Consider the following 9,611-nt stretch of genomic DNA (forward strand, 5'->3'; position numbering starts at 1 on the left):
GGTATGTTTATCATATCTCTGGAAAACTTGCTTAATTTTGAAACAAAAATATTGTAATTGTTAGGATTCTTTTAGATATTCTGTGTAAGCACTCTTACAATCTGAAATTAATGATGGTTTGATTTCTTCCTTCCCCATCTTTCTGCCATCTATTCTGCTGTCTTCCGTTACTGCACTGGTTAGAACCTATTATACTGTTGAATCAGTGTCGTGCCAGTGGCATTCTGCTCTTGTTTGTGATTTTAAGTAGAATTCTTAGAATGTTTTACCATTGGTTTATGTTGTTCCTGAAGGATTTTCTATGGATAGCTTTTTCAAGTTGGGGAAATGAACACCTATTCCTAGTTAATTAATATGGTGAATGGAAGTTGAATTTCATCATGTGTATTTTCCATATCCTTTGACATATGGAAGGAGCTCTGGTGATGTAGTGCTTAAGGCATTTGGCTGCTAACCAGAAGATTGGTGGTTGAAACCCCCCAACCACTCTGTGGAAGGAAGACCTTCCTTAAGGTTTTACCCTCTTGGAAACCCAAAGGGGGGGTCACTACGAGTCGGAATCAACTTGATGGCAGTGAGGTTTTTTTTTTTTTTTAAGATAAGGAATTTTTAATCTTTAATCTGTTAATGGTTTACACTCCCAGAATTTTTCATGTTAAAACAAAATCAACTTCTTTGAATTAAACTGGCTTTGTTGTAATTTATTTCCTTTTAAACATGTATCAGTAGATTTCATTTGTTACTATTTCGTTTTACAGTTTTAAATGTATTTTCATGAGTTAGACTAGTGTATATTTTTCTGTTCTCATCTTATCCATGTCCATTTTTCGTGTTAGTAGTGTTTGAATTATCTGTATGTTTTATTTTTAATAGAACTTCCCCATGAAACCCCTTTAGGTCAAGTGTGTACTCTGTGGCAAGTTTCAGACATTGTTAAATGGGTATAGGACCATTCTTAAGTTAATTCCACTAATTTCTATTTTTCTGGTAATTTGGATTTTTAAAAAATTTCTGAATTCATGAGCATAAATTTCATCATATTCTTATCACTTTTATTATTCTTTGACATATCAACAGTCACATGTCCTGTTTTGACCAATATTGTTTCCTTGTGTCTCTACTTCCATTACTTTAATGTAAAGTATACACAATTGCCAAAACAATGTTTTAAAAACATATCCACACTAACAAATCATAGGAGGGCTTTGAAGGCTGTTTGTGATCTAGCCACAGTTTAACTTTCCACTTTTTTAAATATCTATTTTCCTATTTAATGATTTATCCTCCAGCTATAATGGATTAATATACTTTTGATATACTGGTACCTTCCATAAGTTCAGTATTTTTTATCCACCCTTTGACCACTCTTTCTTATGTTTCCATCCTTCTTGTTTTTCAAGGTTCATCCCACTTTGTCCCTATTCCATGAAACTTTCCCTTATTTCCCCTAAGGGGAATAGATATCTACTTTCCCTATGTTGTTGTTTTTCTTATGTGCTGTTGAGTCGACCAGACTCATGAAACTCACTGAAACCAAAAGCCACAAAAGTAGGGCAGAACCTGTGCACTAAACCTAAATAGGAAGTCTCTTTGCTAAAATGTTGTTAGTTGTTGTTATGTGCCGTCGAGTCAGACCCGACTCATAGCGACCCCCCCTCGGGTTTCCGAGGCAGTATCACTACGGAAGTAGATTGCCCCATCTTCCTTCCGAGGAGTGTCTGGTGGGTTTGAACCGCCAGCCTTCTGGTTAGCAGTCAAGTGTCTTAGGCACTATGCCACCAGAACTCTATATACCACCACAAATACCCACCCCCATTTCTCCATAACAAGTACCACATTATATTTTGTATTTATTTAATTGCTTGCAAACTCCTGGAGGTTGTGAGCCTCTTGAAGGCAAGATCCTGACCTACTCATGCCTACTTTCCAAGTACCTGGAAGAGGAGGACTCAGAATATGTTACATTTAGTGGAACTGAATTATATTGAGTAGACTTAACCAGGCATTTATACCTTAATGTACATTTGAAAAGGTGAACTGTAGGTCTTACCGTACCGTCTGGAGTAATGAGAAGATGTCCTCTCCCCTACCAATGCCTTCATCTACTTGCGATCGTTGGGAATCCACCCTGTGTACCTAATACTCTTGTCCTAATGTTTTTTTTTCTTTGTTAAAATGCTAATTTGTCTGAGGAGGCAAGACTGCTGTATCCAGCATAGATCTGTCATTAGTATGTTCCTCTCTATTCAGAGAGATATCTGAAAATTAGTGGATCTGTGAAATCCTTCCCTGAGATCAGATATTTTGATGGGACACAGACATGGAACACATCCCTGAGAGTAATAATAGTATAGGAAAAGATAGCTACTCAGATCCTACTGGTAGTGACTGACCCCTCTTTGGGTTTCTGAGGCGGCATCACTATGGAAGTAGATTGCCCAACCTTCGTTCCAAGAAGTGGCTGGTGGGTTTGAACGACCAGCTTTCTGGTTAGCAGTCAGATGCCTTAGGCACTACGCCACCAGAGCTCCCATGTACATTCATAGTTGTTGTTTATTTAGAACCTGCAGTATTCTGAGTCTTCTGCCAAGTCTGTTACATAGGTAATCCTGTGCCTTCCTCAGACCAGCTTAAAGAGGTAGATACTATTATCATTTCTAGTTTTATGATGAGGAAACTGAGACATAGAGAGATTCAGCAATTCAACCAAAGTCACACAGTAAAAAACAGAGCTGATATTCAAAGCTAGGTCTGGTTGGATCCCTACTTCTGTCCCCCAATGCATGTCTTCTTCATGACCTCATCTTGAAAACTCAGCTGTTCACTGAGCACCTGTTCTGTGGTAACCTCTGCCTGACTCCACATTCTCCCCCGGTTACGTTTTCAGGCATTTTTGTGGTCAAAATTAATCTCCTGTTTGCTGAGTGATCCTGGAGGCTGCTAGAGTGAGGCAAGAATGTGAACAACTGCTTGGGCTTCTACCTGTGGGCTTATGGGCTTCAGAAGGGTCTGGAATTTATCTGCTTTATCATGTCATACCCACACCATCTACAGGCTGTTCCTGAAACCTGAGCACATCAACACCTGGCTTTTCTGAAACAACAGCTCCCTTGATTAAAGGGAAGGGGTTCAGCAAGGGAGCTAGAAATAAGGCTGCCTTCAGAAAATAGCTCAGAGGGCCAACCAGGGCGCAGGGATGTTTGGGGACTGCATCTATCTGGGGGTAATTTCCAGTTTACAGTTTCCAAGACAGTTAATTCTTTGCTGGCTGGGAGAGCCATTTTTCATCCTCTCACTCCACCAATCCACAGAACCACCATGGAGCTTCCAGATAAATAGTCTTACTGATCACCTGGTCCTTCATTGTGTAAATGATGAGCATCAGGCTCAGACTGGGGACAGAGTCACAGAACAGATTGGTGCTCAAGTCTGCATTAAGATGGAATGTCTTAGAGTGGGAGTATTTATTTGGACCCCAAGCCATACTGCCATTTTTTATTGGTTATGATTTCAAAGGACCAACCAATCAACCAGCAAGTTGCTGTTGAGTCATGGCTAGCCCATATGTGTCAGAATAGAACTGTGTTCTGTAGGAATTGTATTGTTTCCCCTTGGTGCATGATTAAAAAGCTGCTTTGTGATTGGAGGGAGAATCTCAGGCAGAAGCCTGATGGCAGGGGAATGCAGAGGGACCTCTCAAAAGTCACTAGGCTCTGGAGGCTACTATTCATAGTGTTTGAGGCTGAGCCTCTTGGAAGAGATACCCAGCCTGGGGAGGTTGGTCATGTGATAGCCCATTTGTTTGTACAAAATAGCTCTCCAGAAAGTCACAGAGATGGTGATCTGTCTGGATAGAACCCACAGCATGTATGTAAAAAAACAAAAACCTGTTTCATTTTCTACTCCAGAGTCATGGGAACTTACATGGCATCCAAGCTGCTTCTGCATTCATCTTGGGACAGGTTCTAGTGGAAGCTGGCGCAGCCGGCTGGCTGGTTTTGCATCTTCAAGAAATGGTCAACACCCTCAAGGTTCTCCTTCACCAAATTTCAGGAAGAAGTGACCCATCCCTTATAAGCCACATTATTATGGTCAAAGTAGATGTCCAGTGAGAGGCAGGTGTAGAAGGCCAACAGAAGTAGAATGACCTGGCAGTTGATGGTGGCCTCTACTTGGACTGAATAATTTTGATGGATCTAGGAATTCATGGTTGGTTGACAATTAGGAACTAACCACAAAAAATAGTGTTAGCTGATCCTGGAAAAAGGAGATAGTCAAGGAGATGGTCCCATAAGTTGTGCCTGGAGAAGAGTTTTAAGAATTGGAAGCTGGAGGTAAAGAGCTCTGGTGGTACAATACCTAAGGCATTTGATTGCTAACCAGAAGACTGGTGGTTCAAACCCACCAGCCACTCCTCAGAAGGAAGATTAGTCAATCTACTTCCGTAGTGATACTGCCTCGGAAACCCAAGGAGGGGTCGCTATGAGTCTGATCCGACTTGTCGGCAGTGTGCTTGGTTTTTGGTTTTTTTTTTTTTCTTTTTTTTGGAGGTAACAAGCACCCAGATCTGTTCTGTCTAAACACTGTTGGAGCAAGAGACAGAGCCATGTGACCACAAGGCATGCTTGTCTCAGAGTTTTTTGTTGCTGATATTTTTTTGTACATCACCATGCCTTCTTCTGAGGTGCTTTTGAGTGGACTCCAACCTCCAAACTTTTGATTAGCACCACCCAGGGACCATACCTTTTTTTTTTCCTTTAACATTTTAAAGAGTTCTTTTGAAGCAGATTTGGCCAGTGTAATTTGTCATGTGATTTCTTGATTGCTGCTTCCGTGGGCATTGGTGATTCAAGATGTTATTAGTCAAGTTGTGAGGACTTTTGTTATTCTTTATGATTACATGTGGAAGGAGGAATCATTAAGGAGCATTTGATAAGGAGGAAGGAGTCACATGGATGTGTAAGTTGGGATTTGATTGTGAGCAAAAAAGTCCCCCAAATCCCTTGTGCACTAGAGCCATACCTTCTACCTGGCATCTGACCAGCTCTTTAATTTTCCATTTTTCTTTCTGCGGATGACTTTGCTGGCAGTTGAGGCCTCTAAACTCTACTGCATAGGTGTGTGCAACATGCCTCAGCATTCATCTCCATGGGACTCATGGCCTGTTCTTTATTCTGTTTGTTTTTGCTGATCTCTGCCAGCTCTCTTGTTTGCTTGCTTGGGGCCATTCCAGCGTTAGACTTCTTGAGAGTTAGGCAGCACATTTCGTTATAGGAAGATTTGAAATGTGTTCTACTGGTACAGACATGGCTTTGTTGATTATTATTGCCTTATCCTAAGATCACTACCTTATCTTGGTGCAGAAAATCAAATCCAGCTGGCTAATTTTCAGCAAACAGATTTGCTGAATGGTGGGAAGATCTTGCAAATTGCTCTGTGCATGTCAAACATAAGCATGCATGCAGTGTCGAGGATTGGTGTATCCTTTGGGGCCTTTGGCTTTCTTGGAGTATCTACAAACATGGAAGCAATTAATCAATAGTCTCCTGGTGCATCAGAAGGAAGACTGGGTGATCTACTTCCTTATAGATTCACCACCTTGAAAACCCAAAGGGGAGGTCAGTGGAAGTTGGAGTTTTGCGGAGTTTCAGTTGTAAATACTGGCTTCTGAAACCTTTCAACAAGTGGATTGACATCATTTCTGCAATGATGGGCTCAATTACAGCAATGATTTAGAGGATGGTGCAAGACCGGGCAATGTTTCCTTCTGTTGTACATGGAGTTGCTATGAGTCAGAATTGACTCAACCGCACCTAATACCAACAGCACCTTACCAATTGATAGGTGGCTTAATTTGTTAGCTCTTATCCTGGGTGGCAGGTCCTTTTTGTTTGAAAATTGGTGCAGCAAACAGCCTTAGCAAGGAGCCAAGACCCATAAAAGCAATGCTTAAGCCTAAACCACAGAAAAATACTTGACTTCCCAAGCATGTCAGAGCAAAATTGTGCTCCGTAAGGTTTCCAGGTTTTGCATCTACTTATTATGGAATCTGCAGATTTTACTTTCCAAGGTCCTTGCTAATTTGAGAGCTTCTATAACCCAACTTTTCAGGAAGGGTTTGTTTGATTGGGTTTTCTACACGGGGGCCGATGGTTTCCATCTTCAGCTTGTGCTATGCTTCATTTGCTTCCGTCTTTGGAAGAAGGAGCTCTGGTGATGTAGAGCCTGAGACATTTGGCTGTTCACCAGAAGGCTGGTGGTTCAAACCCACCAGCCAGCCGCTCCTTGGAAGGAAGATCAGGATGGTGTCTCAGGTGTGGCCGAGGTCAAAGAGGGGAATGAAGAGGAAGGGGAGGTATCAGAGAAAGGGACACTGCATGTAATTTTATGAAAATACTTTGTATTTTCTATCTGGCTTTTGTTTATTCATTTCTCTAGTAAATGGTTCCATATGGTACTAATCTTTGGAGGAAAAAAAAAAAAATCCCACCATTAAGTTGACCCAAGCATCTCAAACCTGTGTTGTTCAAGGGTCAACTGTAGTAACTCCATTCAAAAGACAATTTCATTGCCCATTATTTTCTGGAGTTATGAAATGCACCTTAATACAAATGGTGATGTAGATGAAGGTGTTAATGTTACTGAGCGCTCACGTTTATTGAGCTCTTTCTCTGCTATAGGCAGCTTGGCGTGCTTTATATGTTTTATTTAATTAAATCCTTTCAACAACCCTAGGAGATAATGACTACTATTATAGTCATTTTACAAAGCACTGGGAAGTAAAGGAAATTGCAATATGTCTCTTAGGCTCTGGGTCCACATGAAGAAATTGAGGCATACAAAGCTAGTCAGTGGCAGAGCCCATATTTGAGCCCCAGACTTTTGTCTCCAAACCCCATCATTTAAATCCAATCGTAAGAATTGAATGGAATTATTTATGTGGAGGTCTGTGAGACATGAATAGGGTACCTGAAGCCTTTTTCACTCCTCTGCGTAGGTGTTCAGTTAGGTACCACAAGACGTGGCCTCAAAGAAGACTTGATATGGAAAAATCTAATTCTGATGATATTATTTTCAGTTTAACTCACTTATTTTAAAGTGCTTGAAAGACTTCATATTTACATTGTCTAGGCACTTTCAACTTTCAAATTACCTTCTGAAGTAAATACAATGTACTGGCAGAGTCCATGGAGTCTCTGGGTTGTACAGTCAGTTCATGCACTTTGTGGTCTTGAGGATGTTATTTAATGTCTATGTGCCTCAGTTTCTTCATCTGTGAAGTGGAATTAATAACTTCAACCAGTCAATAAAGTTCTCATGAGGAACACACACACACACACACACACACGTACGGAATCCTTGGGTGGTGTAAATTGTTAATGCATTTGGCTGCTAACCTAAAGGTTGGAAGTTTTAGGCCAGCCAGAGGCACCTTGAAATGAAGGCCTGGTTATTTACTTCTCAGAAAACTGGCTGAAAGCCCTATGGAGCGGAGCCTACTTCTACTCTCACATATGAGGTTGCCCTGAGTTGGTGTCAAGTCCATATCAATGGTTTGACAGAGTCTGTGCACTCCTGCAGGGCTTTAGTTGTCTGTTCGCAGCACCGCCCATCCCCTCCACTTCCTCCCCTTTCCTCCCCAATACACACATCACGGAAGAGACTTACTCGTGTTTTATCACAATCTGCGTAGCCCCTGCAGGATTGGCCCTGTGGAGAACATCACGTCATGTCACGACAGTCATCAGATGTTCTCATTTATCCCTGGGATCTGGAATTCTCAGAGGGGGCACATCATTGGCATTCCTTTGGAAGTTTCCTCTACTTCTTTGTATGTATAGTGGTCAAACTTAATATCAAGGCTTGTTTCTTGTTCATTTGCTTTGGTTTTTGAAAATCCTGCTGAGTGGATCCCACTGTGTCTTAGTTGAGTCTTCTTGGAGGAAAACTCTGGAGGTTATTTTGCTTCCCAAGTAGATGAGGATACGCTGACCAAATAGAATTCCACTCCCTCTCCTTCCTGCCCAGGTTCCCACTTAACCATCATCTTTGGGTCTCTGGTAGGCTCGGAACAAGTTGGGATCCTTTTGTCTGTCAGGTTGACATTGTTGAATTAGCCATTAGGTTTCATTGCAAGGGTGGGGACTGGGCAAACGTCTATAGCCTGGGATTCAGGTCACTTCGACCATTCCTTCCGCATGGATCCAAATGCCTTCAATGCAAGGGCTGCCAGGATGTTTTTGAAACTGTACCATTTTCAGGAATTGTCATGCTTCAGTTCTGACTGCCAGTGCAGTTACAGAACTGCACATTGGTGGCATGTAGTGTAAGGAGATGCTCCAGAAGGCCCTGGCTGCATCCTTCCCATCAGTACTCACTGGCGTTCATGCCCTTTGGCTACAGAGAGACACATTTAAGGACCATTTGATCATAGTCTTCCTCAGAAATTAATCCTTACAAAGTACAAACCAAAATCCCACTTCCATCTAGTTGATGGCAACTCATCATGACCCTACAGGACAGAATAGGTCTCTGTCCCATAGGGTTTCCAAGACTGAAATCTTTACAGAAGCAGACTGTCACATGTTTTTCCAAGGATGCTGCTGGTTGGTTTGAACCTTCAACCTTTCTGTTGTTAGCAGCCAAGCAACTAACCATTCCACCACTTGAGCTCCTTTATAAAGTACAAAGAAGGTATGATTTTCTTGGTTGTGGATGAAAAGAATTTTTTTGTTCCTGAAATGAACAGTCCAACTGGGTAATGGAGTCAGGGCAGCGTGTGAGGTACAGATACATAAACTGCTGTGTTAATGACAGTGGCTTTGAGATCCTGGTGAAATTGACGCCTCCAGTTTCCCCAGGGAGGACGTTTTAAGGAGCATTCTGAATAAATCCACAACTCGTCACCTGCTTCTCGCAACTGAAATAACCATATTTAACAAGGACAAGTTTGCTTAATATAAGTATCAAAACATACTTGCAGTGTGCAATCTATCATAGGCTTTCATGTGCATAAAGCAAATGTAGAAAATGGCATGAAGGCAGAAAATGTGGTCAAATAGCAAAGAGTTCTGACTGTGACAGAAACGTATATAAGAAAACATTTGCCAATTTTGATGTGTATAATTGGTGGCATTGATTACAGTCTTTATATTGTATACCCATTATCACTATCACTTTCCAAATTTGTTCACCACCATCAAATAATAAATAGTTACTTATGAATACTTTTAAAGAGGCTCCCAAAATTGAGAGAAGCCAAGCAGTAGATTATCATTTAAAGAAGTTTTGTAACTTCCTTGAGTTTAAGTCGATGAAGTGTCTGTGTGCTCACATTCTATGGCTCTGATAAGGTCATGTCAGATAGTGTCTGTTGGTTAATGAGACAGCTTCCCAACACCAAGGGAAAAGTCTCCTTCAAAACTGTGCTGCGGGTGTGCATGTTAACATGTTGGACATACAAGAACCAGAGGCCCATTTTTCACATCCAAAATAGAATTAGCCAGTCTGCGTTCATGGCTTTACTATTTATTTCTTATTTGCTTTCTGGTAGTGTAGTGTCTAAGGCACTTGAATGCTAACCAGGAGGCTGGTGGTTCAAACCCACCAGC

The sequence above is a fragment of the Orycteropus afer genome, unplaced genomic scaffold (genome assembly GCF_000298275.1).
Source record: "Orycteropus afer afer isolate SDZICR_OR568_19922 unplaced genomic scaffold, OryAfe1.0 scaffold00310, whole genome shotgun sequence".
NCBI classification, from domain to species: domain Eukaryota; kingdom Metazoa; phylum Chordata; class Mammalia; order Tubulidentata; family Orycteropodidae; genus Orycteropus; species Orycteropus afer.